The sequence below is a fragment of the Drosophila gunungcola genome (genome assembly GCF_025200985.1).
Source record: "Drosophila gunungcola strain Sukarami chromosome 3L unlocalized genomic scaffold, Dgunungcola_SK_2 000002F, whole genome shotgun sequence".
In the NCBI taxonomy this organism is placed as follows: Eukaryota; Metazoa; Arthropoda; class Insecta; order Diptera; family Drosophilidae; genus Drosophila; species Drosophila gunungcola.
This window is the reverse complement of record NW_026453178.1, coordinates 7,356,191-7,374,539: the sequence shown is the minus strand read 5'-3', so window position 1 is coordinate 7,374,539 and position 18,349 is coordinate 7,356,191. Positions and strand designations below refer to the sequence as shown.

At 34.0% G+C, this 18,349-nt stretch overlaps 1 protein-coding gene across 11 annotated transcripts in view; it reads right to left on the bottom strand.

Annotated features, from left to right (window-relative positions):
• Positions 1 to 18,349, bottom strand: part of LOC128257001 (protein phosphatase 1 regulatory subunit 16A) — a 45,386-nt gene that overhangs the window by 12,522 nt on the left and 14,515 nt on the right. Inside the window, exon 1 of one of the 11 annotated variants that reach the window (XM_052987788.1) lies at positions 15,014 to 15,375. The exons of the other annotated variants lie outside the window; for them this stretch is intronic. The gene's annotated coding sequence lies outside the window, so the exon portion shown is untranslated. Of the gene's footprint in view, positions 1 to 15,013; positions 15,376 to 18,349 lie in introns of those variants that run through there. 11 annotated transcript variants of the gene reach the window in all.

Below are 18,349 nucleotides of genomic sequence, written 5' to 3'. Positions count from 1 at the left end.
TAAAAAAAGGTTTTGTAGTTGAGCTCTATTCACTGAAAAAACGTAGTTAATACTAAGATAAGATCAACCGAGAATTTTACAATTAACATTAGTTTAAAGACCTCTGAGAAGAGTGTTATAAAAGAATGTTTAAAGGTTTCTTTATAAGTAATTAGTTTGTTTGTTTCGGTCTCTATTGCCGGCCTACTTTTTCTGAGTGCAATTCGTTGTGAAGCAGTCAACTGGCCAACTGGCGTGCACACTTTAACAGAAGCCTTGGTCGTCTCTCAAAATTTAGCACGTCGTCGCGCTAAGACCCTCGCTGCCCACCACCCACGCCACGCCCCCTGCCAAACCGCCCTGCTTCCACTCTTTACTCAATCAAGTTTACTGATGACACATGTATATATAGCGGACGATGCCGCCCACTGTCAGCATGACGTGGCATGTCCTTGCTCTGATCCCACTTCCTCTTTTTGGACCACCAACCTCTCGCATTTCATACATTTCATTTTTGTTTAAGCCCAACCCCAGAGACAGCCAGTATTTTTGTAATTTTTCTTCACCAGCTTATGGACGCGTCAGTGTTGTTTTTGTCGTCTCAAATAAGCGGTTCTTGTGGGAGTCGAATGATATGTGGCTCGGTGCAAAACTATGAAATGAACAATTTATGGACTGTTAATTTTATAAACGAAGTTGATCAAAGCTTGCAGTTTAATCTTATCATCGTCACGCTATATATTGTTAGGTAAATTGATAAGGTACAAAATAATAATAAAGGTTGTTATGAAGTTAGTGAAGTAGAGACACAAATCTTGTCGGTTAGGGACATAAGTAACAAACTATCTGTATATCATTTTGCATCATTGTATTTAGCATTACTTTAAAATGACTTTAACTCTTAAATATGCTATGATCCCAGCGATTGTTTTTCCTTAAGCAATTAAACCCTTAAAAAATGGTTTAAAAGCGGGATTGTGTTTTTATAAATGCATTTTGTTATGAACCCTATAACTATCGCTAGAAAAAAAATATAAAATCTAAAGATATGGTGATTTAATACAGACTTCTATTAAACAAGATTTCTAGAAATGCGTAAAAAATGTTATCTCCATTTAGATATTTATCCTTCTACCTAGCTCTCAAGTTTATATGTTATTACTAAAATTAAAAATAATTAAAATACTGTGTAGATTATTTTTAAGTCGAAACACATGACTTTTTCACTGATTAATATTAAAGTTTGCTCTTTAAAACCCATTCTGTACACCTGACGCCCACCTTTCTGACCTTTTTTTTTCTTGTTTATCGTTGCTGTCATTGCGGTCTCGATGACCTTAAAGCGACGTCCGCGTAGTTCAATTGTTTGCGTATCGGTTTAATTATTACCTTTCGCCTCCTATCATTTAGCGCGCTGATGCTGTCTCCTTTTCTCCTGCTGCCGAAGGCGGGCTCTCCCTTTTACCGCTTGTCGCCTGGCCCGTTCATTTATTTATATTTACGCCCGCGGCTTATTTTCATTTCGCTGACCCACTGCTGGTATCCCGCCCACTTTTCCACCCCCACTTTTCCTTGTTCTGCCGCCCCTTTGCCCATTTGGCACGTGTCTTTGTTGTTAAATTGCTCTTTGCCTTGCTCGTGTTCTTGGTTCTGTTCAAAGTGTTGTTGGTGTAGTTTTACACAAAAAAAAAAAAAAAAATCATTTAAAATTTTGGATTTTAATTTGGTACTAGCAAACCATACATAGGACTCTTTCAAACATATTTTGAGATTACTCGAAAGTCTGTTGTATTTTATAATTAAGTATCAAGTTATTAAAAGTTGTTATATAAGGTAATTAAAAAGGTGTATAAAAAGCCTACCATTATTATTTATTTACGAAAGCTTGTCGATTGACTTATCAAATTTATCAAACATATTAAATTTGGAAAAATTTTGTATTCTTATTTTTATTCTTCATTTACTTTGAAAATTTTCTATCTCTCATTGGTGTTTTAAGTCTGAGTCGTTTAAAAAAGAAAGCAAAAAACAATTCAGTTTATTTATATTGAACTGCTTTTAGTGTAAAAGATTAATTTTATAAACCAATTTTACTGGCGTTTATCAATACGAATTAGCATACTTTCTGTGTAGGTATATATGTTGGTGTTGTAAAAGGTGTTATTCGTGGTGTCTTTGTTGTTGTGCTCTGTTGGTGTTCTTTGTTGATATTGTTGTTGGTGTCGTTGTGCTTGTGCGTGGTTGCATTTATTTATGCGAGCGCAAAGAGGAAAATTGTGTCGACGCTTTTCGTGTTTTTTGCCTCTTTTTTTCTACTTTTCAGGTGAAATATTTTTAATTAAAAAATCTTTTATTTAAGCGACTGTCAAGCGCTTTGGTCGTCATCATCACCTCATCCCCCTCGCCTTGACTTTTCCCCCTATTCAACTAATGTTTTTGGCATATGCGCAAACAAAATTCTTGTTAGCCAACTCTTTTCGGTATTTTACAGTCCTGGTGTTGGCTATTAACAATATTAGTTGGTAATTTAACATTCGTGGTAAAATTGAAAAGCCGAAAAAGAGGAATGTGGATAAAAGTTATAGGAATTTATAACAACCAGGTGAGTAAGAATAAAAAAATGAATTTTTAAATATAAAAACGGGAGAAAGCTGAAAATTATCTAATACGGTATAAAACTTGTTATTTAATATTTGTAGGTAAATATATAGTATATAATTTTTTAGTTGGTCATCGTTTTGTGGGAAAAATCTTACTTTACATTCTATCAAAGAGGCCATCATTCATTGTTTGCACCTGTATCTCGTCAAATATAGCAAGCAAACATGAGCTTGCCCCCATTTTTTTATATCCCATATGTGCCTGCATACATTTTTTCCATTTTTTGTTGAATGTTGAAGCTCTAATGCAGTTTACTTGTCGTTCTTGAAAACCACAAGCAAAAATATGTGAAATCCCTTTAAGTGCAGTGTATATATCCCTTGAGGCAAGTGCACTGTAAAAAACAGTCTTTATTCATTAATATATTCAATTTTTGTATATTTATGATGAGGTGTCAATACTCCTAATTTAACACAGTTGGTATTTTCTGTTATTGCAAGTGGAATATTTATTTTGATGTAAGGTATACAATTGTGATCAACAATTTCCAAAATACTGTTTGTCTGTATAGTAGCCGAAAAGTTGTTGTCCTACTTCACCTTTATTGTTGGTGCTACTTTCGATGCCTTCGCATGCCACCTCCTTTATATCTATGCGTCCCAGATTTTAAACAAGGTTAGCATAGACGTGCACACAGTCACACAGCACATGACCAAAGTTTTCCCATTTTCCATTTCCCATACATTCTGTTACCGTTTCACTCACTCTCACCCAATTTTTGTTTTTTTTTCGGTCATTTGCAATGTGTACGCCATTTTGTAGAGCCCCGTTAGTCACCCCTTACACCTGGTAATATACAACCCCCGCCCGCTATACTATTCCCTTTATAGGGGGATCCAAAGTGCGGAAGGGTGAGTTAGCCGCTTTTGCGAAACGGTGTCAAACGGATATGCATGTTGATTTAATTTGCACCTTCGTTTAAACGCTCCAAGTCCCATCCCCCAAAAATAAACCATTGTCACCCCCCCTTGAAAAGTAAATTATTTTTGCACCCTGCTCGTAAATTAGACCTACATAGGATCGCTTCAGCACTGTTCTAGTTCCATATATACTTTTATAAAAGTATAAGTGTTTCTGTGCAGGTCTACGTCCTGTGTGCGAAAATCAACGCCGGCTAATTGCGCGATTTTTATCAACCCAATATAAACGAGGTCGCAACACCTTGGGGGGAATAAATTATGGCAAAAAACTGCACACAAAACCACCAGGGATTATAATGCCATTGTATTCCTCTGACGCAAGCTATGGTAATAAAAAATTAGTGGGCAAGTCACTGGAGGACTGAGTAAAGTACACCTTTTGTTTAAACGACCAGCAAATGGAACAAAATGTTAAATCTTTTTTAAATTATATAAGTAGACGATATTAATTGAAAATTTAGTGAGTAATAAAACCAAAACTAAACACAAATTACGACGTTATAATTAAAGTTTAGGGACTTTAAGTTTTTGGAAGGTTTTCTTTATATAATATCAAGAACTTAGTGACCAGATTATTAAATAAAATTCTTTATGACCCCATCAGCTTAAATTAACTACTGAGGTCCCTCTAATAATCTCTCTTTGTCCATTACATCACGTTATTAGCTATCCCTGTGATTAATTAAACTGCGGAAGCCACAAAACGTTGCCGTTATTGAGGGAACTGGCCAACGCCGCGTATGAGTAATGAGCTCATGAATGAAATTCCTTTTTTTATATTTTGTGTGCCTGTGTGAGGAAAGTTTATTATACGGACGGACGAAAAGAAGGCAGGCCGTATAAGTGTCAGGGTATGAGACTGATTTCAGTTGATGCGGCACGTGTCGGTAGACCGCTATTTATTTATTTAGTGGCTTAATAATTGAGCACGTGATCTTCCAAATGTTATGACCAGTTCGGGTCCTATTGCCTGCCTGCTCGGTCTTCATTTGAGGCACGTAATTGGCTTTTGAGAGTACACAGATCAGGGCAAATTTGTATTAAAAGCGACTCCGTCCACTGAAAGGGTTTAGGAGCAGCTTAAATGGGCTTATAGCGGACAGAGTACAGAGGAGCCGCACCTGACGGAAGCACGTAGCAATAGGTGGGTGGTGTCTTATTTGGGTGGGTCAGATGGCTGTGTACGGATAGTTGGGTATGCACCTTGTCCACTTGCCTGTGGTCGGCAGTTCTTCCTGCTATCATTTCAAACTGTTGTTTTCCTCATAATGACGATGATGAGGCCATGACAATGGAAACAATTGAAGGCTTAAACTGGCGTTTACAGGATCACAGAGGGTAAGGTAAGCCTGAGCAAGCTTTTTGAGGATTAATTTAAAATCAACATCAAGTTTTAACATTTGGGCTTTGCTAGTAAGAAAAAATACATAAGGCTTAAAAGTTATATTACCTTATTGTCTAACCAAAACGCTTAAAATTGTTTGTTTAACGAATATTTACATAAATAATAAACTATTTATCCATATTTATATTTTTACATACAACAACATTATTTAATTTACCCAGCTCAACCAAAAAAAAACAAACAATTCTGAACGAAATACAGAATTTTTTGAAAGCTATAAATAATATAAATCATTTTTACTTGCAGTTTTAATTTATATTTTATTGTTGGCATTTACACCAATAAACTAATTTAAAAGAAAGCCATATAATATATTTTACTTTTTCATCTTTATTAAATCAATCATGCATATTTTTTTCCTTTTCAGCATTTTATAATTTTACAAATTCGAGCCTTATTTTTACATAAATTATGCAAATTTCAATGGAATTTTTCGCCTCTGTGGAAATGTCGTGAATTATTGTGGAAATTTCTTCTACCCACTCACACAGCCGCTTAGCATTGTGGCACGAAAAATACTTGAAAATACTTCCAAGGCCGCATGCGGTCCTTTACACACTGAAGATAATTATTAAAAATAATATTGCCTGGCCTGCAGTTTATGACCATTGCGCGGTTATCGGCATTTTAATTCGAAAGTTCATTAAAGTAATCGTCGATTTGCTATTTAATTTGTTTACAAATATAAATTATTCGGTTTACCACATGCAACGAATTTTTTTCCGAAATATAATAATTGCCGAGCAATGGAAATTTCTCGCCCAGCAACAAATTGGTCGCGGTTGAAGGGAGGTGAAAGTTGGCAGCAATTGAATCGAATTATTGAGTTTAACAAGGGCTTCGCACATTTCCAGACTCAACTGCCAATATTTGACGTGATAGCACATTATGTAAACATTTTGGATTATTTCTATCTGAGAGATAAAATGCCATTGAATTGATAGAAGGTTTAACGAAAAGTACAATCAATCACTTTATCTAAATTTACCTGGCATTGCATTCTACCGCCTATCACTTATCTAACTATAGTACATTATCTAACTTTGATATCAGCAGTCTGTTCTTTTATCTCCACTTTCAATACGTAACGAATCTAAAATGTTATACCAGCTCTTAGCGCGTCCTGAAAAAAAAAAATTCCATTCGATTATCTTCTTACTTTCTGTTTAACTTAACGAGCTCTTTGCTTGTCCCTTTAAAGCAGGTATCTTAACTTTGAGGAAGAGTTGAGCACAAATATGTTAATGTGCTCAAATGTATTTGTTTTTGTAAAACCTCGTTGATATTATTATTCTATTTGTTGCAAAAAAAGAGGATATAACAGCTAGACAAAATAAGATTTATGAACTTTTTGTATAACATATGCTAATGAACAAATGGAAGTTTATATTAAGAAACTATTTCTTTTTTTATTTTACAAGTTAAAAGAGTACTTTAAATTGCGGTCTTGTCCCCTTTCTACCTTGGATTTCCCATTTTGTAAATGTTGGAGTGTCTAAAAAAAGTTGTGAAAAAAGCCCGCCATCGAGCCAAATTACTGTGATGCACATGGCGCCCAGATATCAACGTAAGGACTAGCATATGGACTCCAGTCTGTGGAAAAGGGCAGGAAAAGTGAAGAGAAGAAAAAATCTGAAGCGGCAACCATGTGTGTGCTTCTTTCGAGGATTCTTTTTGCCACTTTTTGCCATTGAATAAGATTGTCATTGCCTCTACTTCATGTCCTTTTTCCATTTCTCCAACTTTTTCTTATTTCCCCATACTTATTTCTGTTTGACAATTCCTTCTGCTTCGTTCGCTGAGATTTTCTTGCTATTATTGTTGTTGCCTAATATTTCTTTCCTTTTGAACTGGAAATTTACCTTGAAAGATATGTGGCCTGCACATAACATTTGGCTATATGCAAAACCCTGATGTAAGAAAAGTGATGTGTGGCTACGACGTTGTGTACACTGAAAAATACTATTTGATTTTCTATAATTTAAATTCATAAATTGTTAAAAAATATGTTCTTTTTGATTTCCAATCAATTAAATTCTTTTCAATTTAATGTCAAATTGAGGATTTTGAATTACAAAATATTTTTGCCGGCTTGTTTCCGGTGATTAGAATCCGCTCCCTAGTACTTGCTTGATTTTCACTTCCGACGGCCACACAATGCACTGTAATAAATGTAAATAAAAAATTTGAAAGAGTATGTGTGAAAGACCGCAAAACACACACGTAAAACCAACACATGCACACCAAACGCCGATAAATATGAACTCGACCATACATACAAACATATGCTGCGGGTTCATTGTGTAGGCGTGCCAGACAGAGAGGGGCAGAAAAAAAGGACGGGGCTACCAGAATGACTGTGGGGTGAACGTGAATGCATGTGTGGATGGGTCTATAAAAACTGCAAGGATGCAGCAATAAAATGTCGGCACTATAACTTTTAAGCAGCAACAAAAACAACATGTGCAACTGGAACTTCACACCAGAATACCCAGTATTCGAGCTTAGCACATATTTTCTCAAGAATTTCAATTGGAATCAATATTTTTCTTTAAATTGAATATTCAATTCAAATATATCAAATGGTTTTGAAGATAAAAAAACTGTTTTACATTAATAAATTAAGTGAATGCCAAAGGATAAAGAATGATCTTCAATTATTAGTCAGGATTACCTCAAAAATCTTGTAATTTTAAACATGGTGTAAAGTTCCCGAAAGTGTGCAACTAAATATGATATATACCATATATGCCAAAAAAAATTGTTTTTTGTTAAAAATGTTTTTTATTTTTGTTTATTTTAATGCTCGTTTAACAACATTATAACCGGGCATCCTTCCATTAAGGGGCACAGAAATCAGGAGCCACAAAAACCCCGCAGAGACGATAACGTCGCTTTAAAGCCTGTGACAGGGTTGCCGACTCCTGCAACGAAGTCCAGCAAATGCAGGGCCCGATCGTTTTTATTGCCGCTTCTGGTGACGGCGCCTTGGCCAAAAGCGGGTCGGCTTGGGGTCGTAACGTTGACAACCTACACACCTTTCTTTCGGGCCCCCTATTTTCCGCCTGCCCTCCAACCAACAACAACTGCGTTATAGTGTGCGAGTGTGGTTTGACCCACATTTGGGGGTGTGCCGCCGCCCTTAGCCGCCTTAGCATGCCGCCAGGCTTTATATTGAAATTGCAAAAATATTTTTTCCTGCGGCTTCCTTTTTCAATATGTCACGTCCTCAATCCCACTTATTTGTGGGCAATATTCTTTGAGGCAAAGAGACGTTTTAGTTTAACAGAATGGAATGTTTTAACATTCAAGAGAAATAACTTGCAACGAGAACTTCAATTTAAATCTAATAGAATCAAATGTCAATTTCAGTTTGAAGTTACTTCAATATTGAAGAACATAACTAAAATACATACTCAAAAAAAAAAAAACTAAAAGATTAGTTTAAACAAGTTTGCGTTGAAAATAAACGACAGTCAGAATAAAAGTATAAAATTAATTCAATACAACTAAGAAATATCTATCACTAAGGTTATAAAAAAATTATTATTAGCTGCTTAGCTAAAGAGTGTTATTATTAAATTAGAAGATTTCTAAGAAATCCCAAAAAGCCTTAGTATGCATTATGCCAAGGAGTTCATTAAAAATATCTCTCTGAAAACTGTGTAAATCAGGACTTATGGCAAAGGGATTGATTCATCTTTTTTGCACTTCACCAGTTGGCACTCACAAAATACATTTATACATATAATATTCACCCGGAATCACCTTTAAAGTGAACATCCATCCCACTTAAGTCAATATGCCATTGAATGCTTTCACAATTTTTCAATATTACTGCCTTTCTTTGCATTTATTTCATGCCATTCCCTGGCGTGCAGAAGTCCACTCAGCTCCCTGCGTTTGACATTTTACACTTATCCACAGATAATTCCAACATGAACAGGGATATATATGAATTTATATGTATGTGAGAGCGTGGGAATATATAGCATACATTTTTCGTCATTTTCGTTTAAGTGGCCTTAAGTGGATTAATTTAAATCATTTGTTTCTTGTTATTGTTGCTTGTTTGGCGTCAAATTGTGCGATGCGTTTGCGGTTTTCTTTGGACGTCGTTTTGATAAATGGATTTTCCATTTGACGAACTTCACCCCATTTTTCCAGGCACCCAAGGCCTTTGGTCGCAATTTTCGTGTGGCCCGCTTTTGTGGGTAAGGCATCCATTAAGCCAATGTCTCTACTTGCCTGCCATTTTTACACACGAATGATTTTTAAAATTTTCATCTTTACCATTTGTTGGTTACGTAAGCATTCGTCGTAAAAAATATTCCTCCCTAAAGAGATGCAAGCATGGGAGGAAAAATCCAGGTTTGGTGAAGGACCTGTCAATTGGCTGCTAGGGATTGACTTTATTGATCATCTCCTGAGAGATATCAGAGAAATGAGCTGTCAATTTAATGTCTCGCCCGCAAATCCCCATGAAAGTATAAGAAGCCCACAACAATGGGCTGGCTTAACTTTAATAACCCAGACAGTAGAAACATTAGCACTTAAGTGTCTTGGCTGGCAGCCAATCGGCCATCAAAACGCCAATTTTTATAAGGCACAAAGAATTGGTTTTATTATAGAAACGTATCAAAATCGTTCACTTTCATTTATTAATCATATATCAATGAAATATTCAGTTATTTTTTAATAGATTGCTTAAAAAATACATTTTTATTGTATACATATACAAAGGGCTTGTTAAGAAATATTGGCTTTTTTTTATGTATACAATTTAAGTTTATTGCTCTATATTACGTTTTAGTAAGACCATTTCATTAAATTAGTAAACAAAAAAAAGCTTAGGTATTCAATTTCTTATTAAAGTTATTTTCGCTTAGTTTTCCATAGCTAATAAGCAATGCTTGCATATGAAAACAGAATCAAGGAAGCTTAAATATTTGGACCTTCAGCTGCACGCACTCTCATCTCCTCCACTTATTTTCGCCGTATGCTTTTCATATCTGCTTATAAGAAAAAACAAGAAAGAAAGCAAACTTCGGCAAGCCGAAGTTCATATACCCTTGCAGCTATTGCAAGAATTAAACATTTTTGGAAACATTAAAATTATGATTTACTTTCGTATATGTTTAAAAACATTGAAGCTATGATGATTTGCAGCTCAATTATATGATAGTTATTTTATATATTTTTATTATATCTAAGGGAGCTATATGATATAGACGTCCGATTTTGATAAAATTTAAACCATAATTCTGAAATATTTAACCATTGCTATATGTCGAAGAACTAAACAAAAAATTAAAAAACAGAAAAGTTATAATTTTTTTCATTTATTTTTCCGATTGTTCTTATGAGAGCTATATGATATAGTCGTCCGACTTTGATGAAATTTAAACCGTAAATCGGAAATATTTAACCATTACTAAATGTCGAAGAACTAAACAAAAAAATAAAAAACAGAAAAGTTATAATTTTTTTTCATTTATTTTTCCGATTGTTCCTATGGGAGCTATATGATATAGTCGTCCGACTTTGATGAAATTTAAACCGTAAATCGGAAATATGTAACTATTACTAAATGTCGAAGAACTAAACAAAAAATTGAAAAACAGCAAAGTTATAATTTTTTTCATTTATTTTTCCGATTGTTCCTATGGGAGCTATATGCTATAGTCGTCCGATTTTGATGAAATTTAAACCGTAAATCGGAAATATTTAACCATTACTAAATGTCGAAGAACTAAACAAAAAATTGAAAAACAGCAAAGTTATAATTTTTTTTCATTTATTTTTCCGATTGTTCCTATGGGAGCTATATGCTATAGTCGTCCGATCCGGCTCGTTCCGACTTATATACTACCTGCAATAGAAAGACAACTTTTGGGAAAGTTTCATGCAGATAGCTTTAAAACTGAGAGACTAGTTTGCATATAAACGGACGGACAGACGGACAGACGGACAGACGGACAGACGGACATGGCTAGATCAACTCGCCTAGTGATGCTGATCAAGAATATATATACTTTATAGGGTCGGAGATGTCTCCTTCACTGCGTTGCAAACTTCTGACTGAAATTATAATACCCTCTGCAAGGGTATAAAAACATTCACAAAGAAAATAAGCTTAAGTTGAATGTTACCCCATCATCAATCCCAAAATTTAAGCGGATTCTCAAAAATAAATGCCAAAAAGTAAAAAAACAACATTTCGTGCTTACTAACAGGAAGAGAATGAGATAAAATAATTTGGCCAAGAATTCTGCTTAAATGCTAGAAGTGAATATTGGCCACACAAAACTTTAACACAGAAATCTTGTATTAATTAAACAAAAAAAAAAAAATAATGAAGCAACTTTAATGCCTTTTCTTTTCTCTTATCCTTTCCCTTGAGATCTGACTTTATCTGCAATAAGCCCGCTTCTAATTAGCGAAATCCAACAACAAATGAGGGATGTACGCAAATCTGTATAAAAATAAAAATATTAAAAAAAAAAATAAAATCTCCCTTTGAATAATTCTGAAAGCAGCCTTCGGCTCTTACAATTAGCATAATACCACTCTCTATACGAAAGTAAAATAAAGTTCAGGCAATGGAAAATATGCAAATCTCATTTTCAACGTTCGCCCTCACAGCAGGAAAAACCTTTAAAAATATTGGTGAAAAGCACTTTAAGCTATTGCATAACGACAAAACCAAAATTGGCGGTCAAAAGAGGCAACAAATTGGCAACAGATTAGCCCCGAAAACAGTTGGCCGTTTTGTGGTGGCAACGAAATTGCAAACAATTGCAACAAAACATTCAGATCCTTTTCCTCCAGCCGAAAGCGAAAAAATGTCGTTCAGAATTTTGGCCAACAAGCGGAAAACGGAAACGGCTGGAAGCTGCTGCCAGAGTGAGACAGCAACAGCTGAACGCAGCACTCGTTTCCGCTTGGCCAGCAGTCCGAACTAAAATACAGTCCACCCTGTATAGCTCCAACTCTTTCCTGGAATTTGAAAAACATTTTTTGGTCTTAGCAGTATATGGGAATATATATAGGTATTTGGAAATGTCGCCATTCAAATGAAGGTTTACGTTTTTAGGAGTTATAAAGTCACTATAGAATTTAGTTATTAAAACCATTTGTATATATTTTTATTGATTCCGATAACTACAATTTGTTTAAGCCATTGCTTGTTCATTTTTTGAAATGTTGGTTTCATACTTCCAAAAAGTAATGTCTAAAACTCAAAACATTTAAAAATTTTAATTTTATTGAAAGGTCGCCATAATACTGTTAGATTCTGCTTAAACTAAAAATGAATCTAACACGAAATTTTAAAATAATAATTCTTTCCTATAAATTAAAATTTTAAATGTAGTATATTTATTATTTTGTTGCAGAATATTTGTTATAGGGAACAAATCTCTTTATTATATACAACAGGAATAAATTCTAGCTTTGAATTTCCACTGTCAAATTTTCCGAGAGCACTTTAAGCCAGCGAGTTATGACCGCAACCGCGGAAGAGCAGTTAAACAGCAAACGAATGAAAAACTGACGTGGAAAAGAGTAGCAAATCTATTGCCCAGTTCGATATCAATCTTTTAAAGTCGAAAATGATTTTTACCTTTGAGCGATTCTGGCGTAATCAATAAGTGGGCTACCATAAATAATGGGACCTGTCAGCACAAATTGGTGGCGTAAATAAAAAAAAAGGCAAGGAATGCCAACGGAAACTCACTTACGCACACACACTCAATGATCCATGTGAATGAATGATTCGATCTAATCCCACACACCCATCCACACACATATCTATATATGGATAAATCTTGTAAGAGCGGAAGCCAATTGAAAAAGTTATTCCTGCTGCTTGTTATTGTTTTTCTTATTTTTCTTTATTGTTGGTGGTCTTGCAAGGGTATGGTAAAAGTAGTAAAAGTCATTCCACTTTCTAGGAAATTCAAATAATATGAGAACCAATCCCAATTTGAAATAAAATCCTTTATATAACCAAGTTGATACACATAGCTTAGTGGTTAGATTGTTTGAACATCAAGGTTCAAAAAAAAGTTCGTTTCAAGATTTTTTTTATTCTTGAACAAGCTTGGGAATAACGTTAAAAAAAATGTTGTCATTAAAAAAAATACTATTTTATTATATTTTATAAACGTATACGTAATAATTCGTGTTTGAAAGGGTATTTCGACACTCCATACTTCACATTCTAACGTTCTTCATCTGTTTCCTCCTACATTTCTGGCAACTGAGCTTTCATTGAGGCCAATTTGGTGTCTAAGGACAAGTTGTTTTTGGCACTCGAATTTTTTATGGTTTGGCATTCATTTTGAAAGTTTTCCCCCATGAAATTAAAGTATTTAAAGTTGTGTGTTCGTTGCGCTAAAGCCTGAAAACTGTTAAGGAACTGTATTCTGTTTTGGGTAATAAATAATTATTTTAATGAAAAGTTTGAAGTTAAAAGCTGAAGAAATTTAGTGACCATGACAAAGCATTGAATTTTTGGGCAGCTAAAGGAAACATTTCCCAATTGCTAACCAGGCTATTTTAGTTAGTCATTTAAACTTAATAAACACTAAAGCACATGAAAAACAAAAACAATATATATAAGTCATTAAAATAATTGAAACCTAATATGTAGTTCAATCATTTTATGATTTATTTATAAATTTGTAATCAGATGAAAGCTAAATTCAATAATCAATTTATTATGTTTATTAAATATTATTTATTTCTAAGCATTTATAGGTTCATTTATTTTGCATGTTCAACATAATTTCCTTGCAACTTATTTTGTTAACCATGAAACCAACATTCATATTTATTCTACAAAAAGCTTAAAGCTGTCATCGGCAGCCATCAATTGGCAAACATATAGTCCAATAATTGACCAGAAAATAGCATCTGACACAGCCCCCAAATGGGGAAAGTTAAATTATTCTCGAAATTATTTGTTGACAAATAGGCAAAAATGTAAAGTATGTGAAACTTGAAATGCTTAATGGAACACGTACAGAATTTTAATTGGGTTTCATGTTATTTTAAAATGTATCGTTGCTGAACCTTCTTTGTTATTTAAATTCCCTGGAAAACGGTTGACTGAATAAAACTCCAAATTATTTTCCCATTTGTCCAATTAAATATGTTTGACAAAAAATTATATTAAAAATTAAAAAATTATATCCTCATTTTATTTGGCTTACTATAATATTTTATAAATTTAAATAAGCAAACGCCACAAGTTAGTTATACAACTTTATTATATTTCTAAAGAAGTTTTCTTATTTTTCATAATTTCACTATCAGAAGATTGAAATTAATACGTTTGTTGTGTTATGGCATTGCTTATATTTATGTTGCAATGTCCGTGCAATTAAATGCGCAGGAATAGAGATACGGAATGTAAGGAAACTCTATTGCGCTTGATTTTTTTGGTTGTTTGCATTTGTTCGTCTGGCACTCACATTAAATCTAAATCGAAAGTGATGTGTGTGATATGTCCCCACCTTAAACAACCATGCATACAATATATATCTCTAAAGTCTTTAACCATATTCTTATCACGTGAATGGAAAAAATACTTGAGTGGAAAAAATTATAATTTATTTTTTTGGGTTTGATTTTGTTGTTTCCTTTTTATATATTTTTCTTTGGTTTTTGGCTGTTTTTCCGTTTATTTGTTTGCATTTTCTTTTTATTTACCTTTTTTTTTTTTGCTTTGTATTTTTTTTTAGATTTTTGAGTTTGGTTTAATTTACTTCTGCTCTTTTTTTTTGGAAAATAGCATTACTTATTGTATAACCTTTTTTAGTATAACTTTAAACTTAATTTACTTTTATTTATTTGATTTTTTTAGATTTCTGTAAATTTTAATTAAAAAAGATAGGAATTTTCACATTTATGTTGGCCGTGTTAGTTTTTGTTCAAGTGTTTTGCCGCCTTATCGTCATTGATTTCGACCAACTATTGTTGTTGTTTGTCCTATTGTTATCTTTGTTTTGCTTTTTCGCCTCGCCCGCTCATTTTCATTTACATTTTGACTTCATATTTGCCTTGTGCCTTGTGACACTCGTGGAAAACAATAAAATTCGCCAAGCGGCGGCACGCGGTGCGTATACGTAATAAACGGCTTGGGGCTCTACTGCAAACGACGTATCCGAATCCGTGACCGTACGTATTCGTATTTAAGGCTGCGACTACGGCACTCAACTGGTTACGAGTCCGCTACGAAAATTTGTGACTGGCTTCGCGGCAGCAGAGCGACGACTGCGGAGCAGAAGCCGTTTCAGAAACATGGCCAACATTCCAAGCGCCAAAATGCCGCAGCGTCGTTCTACAGTCGGCGTCCCTGCCTTCGTTCTCCCATTAGTTCGTCGGTGCTGTGTCAGTGCGTGTGTTTGGCGCACAGTTGTGACCAATATAGTAGAATATAGCAAAAAAATACTTAAATTATTTAAGCTATTTTAATTGCTTTTTAACAATATTGAATTGAAAGTAACCTCAAGAGAATCAATCATTTTTTAATCTTTGAAATCCATAGGATTCTTTCGCTAACAAAATTTTGACAAAACTCAACCAAAAAATTTTTATTAGTTACCAGCTCCTCTCAGATTATTAATCGTAGAATAAACTTAGAATTTTAAAACCTTGTCTTTGAAAAATTTATTTCTTACAACAGTCAATTTTTTATTTCAAATCGAAATCTACTAATTTTAATACAGTAAGATCAAAATACAATTTATTTATTCAACAGCTTCTGCTAGCTTTGTGTCTAGAAATTGATTAATTTTTCTTTTCATTTAAAAACAACGAGTCCGTGTTATTATTTTGACCAGAACTGTAATTATTGGATTTGCCAATAGGTGCAGCTGAGGAAGGAAAAGGGGAGAGGTCCAACAGTCTGGCCATGAATGAGTGAGTGCCGTATGATAAGTGGGCGGTGAGCAATTGCAAGCGAAAGAGTGATAAAGTGAGAGAGAGCCAGGAAGAGCGAGAGAAAAGCTGGCAAATGAGAGCGGGTGGTGCTTACAAAGGAGGCGGAAATATTGAGAAAACTGAATGTTCTTCCTTGATCAATAATTATAACTTTAATTATTACAATTCAGAAGTTTAATTTACTTGACACTAATTTTTACTTTTACTACACAGATAGCTAAAATTTTTCTAGATTTTTGTTGTACGTTTAAATTATGCATAATTCTAAAATCGTTCAGTGCTGTAATAACAGAAACTTTAAATCTTTTTTATATTTCATAATTTTTTAAAATTATTTAAGTAAAAAATAACATCCATTGATACTTACAATCATACAACATACCATTGTAGGAAACACGTTATATTTTTCGAGCGCTTACTGTAGCCGGCAGAGAGATGTAAAAAAGGCAAACAATTGTTATTTTTTTTCTCCCGCCAACGTACTCTCTCTGGCTTTCAATCTTACTCTCAATTTCTCTTTTCTCTTGGCGCTCTCTTTCTCTCTCTTTAGGCGGCGCCAAAAACAGCTGCTTGATGTTTATTTGTTTGTTTTTGTCGACTTTTGCCGACTTGTTCTCTGCCGGAGTTTGCTGCTCTGACTTTGCCGTATTTGTATCTGAATTTTCCGTATTCCGTACTGTCCGCATCTGCCGCATCTTAAGTACCGTCGCAGTTTTCACCTAACTTCTGAGAAATCGGAGGTCGGAAAATGGGGGTAGAATCTGTGCCTGGTGTCGCCTCTTTTATGACAGCCGCCACATCAAGTTTTATGGCCTTCAAATTGTTTCCGAAACGTTGCTCTATTGGCAATGTCTGTGCCGGTGGGAAAAGAGGCATGGTAATCGGGCCGGGGGAAAATGCGCCACTGTGTGTTTTTCCACCCTTTTTCCCCAACCTCTTTTTATTGCTGTTCTATCTGGCGCAGTTTATCAATGGCCGCCCGCTCGACATTTGCTTAAAGATTTGCTCCATTTCACTTGTTTACCATTTCCCGTTTTTTGTATCCAAAGCTTTTTTTTTAATTTTTTTTTTTTGACATTTCAAATTGCTTTTTGAATTTCAACGTTAATGCACAAATAAATCCGATTTATTAAAATACGAAGTACATATACGTAATTTTTAAAGAGTTACTGAATTTAGTTTTTCAGTATTGATTTATTTTAAATATATTTTTTTTTGGTATCCCTTCAGCACGTACAAAGTATTAACATCGAAACTACACTTCATATTTGTTACATTTATTCGCTATTATGGGTATCTACACTGTGGCTGAAAATGGTTGTAAAAAAAAAATAATCAAAATATATAGACAGGTTATATGGCAATATATTTTATTGTTCTTTTTTTTTGCAAATTAAAGTTATTGTCAGGCCCATAAGAATCAAATTTTTATTTTAAACAAATTTGCAAAACTTAACAAAATAAATACATCAAATTTAAACTGAATAAAAACGTGTTAATATTCAAATAAAATGGTTTAAATTAAAAAAAAAATTATTGCAGACTGACAAGCAGATTATAAAAAGCCACAAGCTAACCATGTGTTGACATGCAATAAAGGTAAATTACAATTTATAGTGGATATTAATATGTCTATGAATATCTGAGTAATTATCTGTTTTGCATATTGTGATTTCTGGGCTTAAACACAGTTATACGTACATTTAATTTTTACTGGTGCGCCAAAATTTGTTTCCCTTGTGTTGTTTCTGAAAATTTTTAAGGATTTGCCATTTGACTAAACCCCATAAATTAAGCAATCTTCATTTTGTTTATCCCATCTACACTACGCTCGGTTTGCTCCTTCTCTTCAGCTTATCTCGTTCATTAGGAGTGAATGTAGATATTTTTCCCCTCTTTTCCACTTCATTTTCCAACTGTCTGCCACTTGGTCTACTCTTCTTGAGTGCAAATTTTAGCATAGCACAAGAACAAAAAATAGAATGAAAAACCTTGCTAGGAAAATTAAACTTGAACCGCTTCATTTGCCATTTTGCATTTTCCTCTTTTCATCTTTTCATCTGCTACTATTTCTTCTTGTTCATCTGCTGTGCATCTTTGGCCTGCATTGTTTACTTTTCTCTCAACGGTTATTTATTTGCCTTTTACTTTTACGTGCGGAAACAACGGGAAATTCGCCTGGGCTTATATTTTTTTTTACTTTTTATTTTTTTAGCTTTTGTTACTGTTGCCTTTGCTTTGTTTTTTTTTCCTCTCCTTCGAATTTTTCTGTTGCTTTTTGCAACTGTTTTTTATTGGGTGTTGAAAACCACTTTGTTAAACAAACTTGTAGCTGTTCTTCCTGTACACATAACAAAAATATTAATTTCAATTGTCAAAAATTCGTCGTTAAACTTAAAAAGTTGGCAATCTATTTTAAAATAAACAATCATGT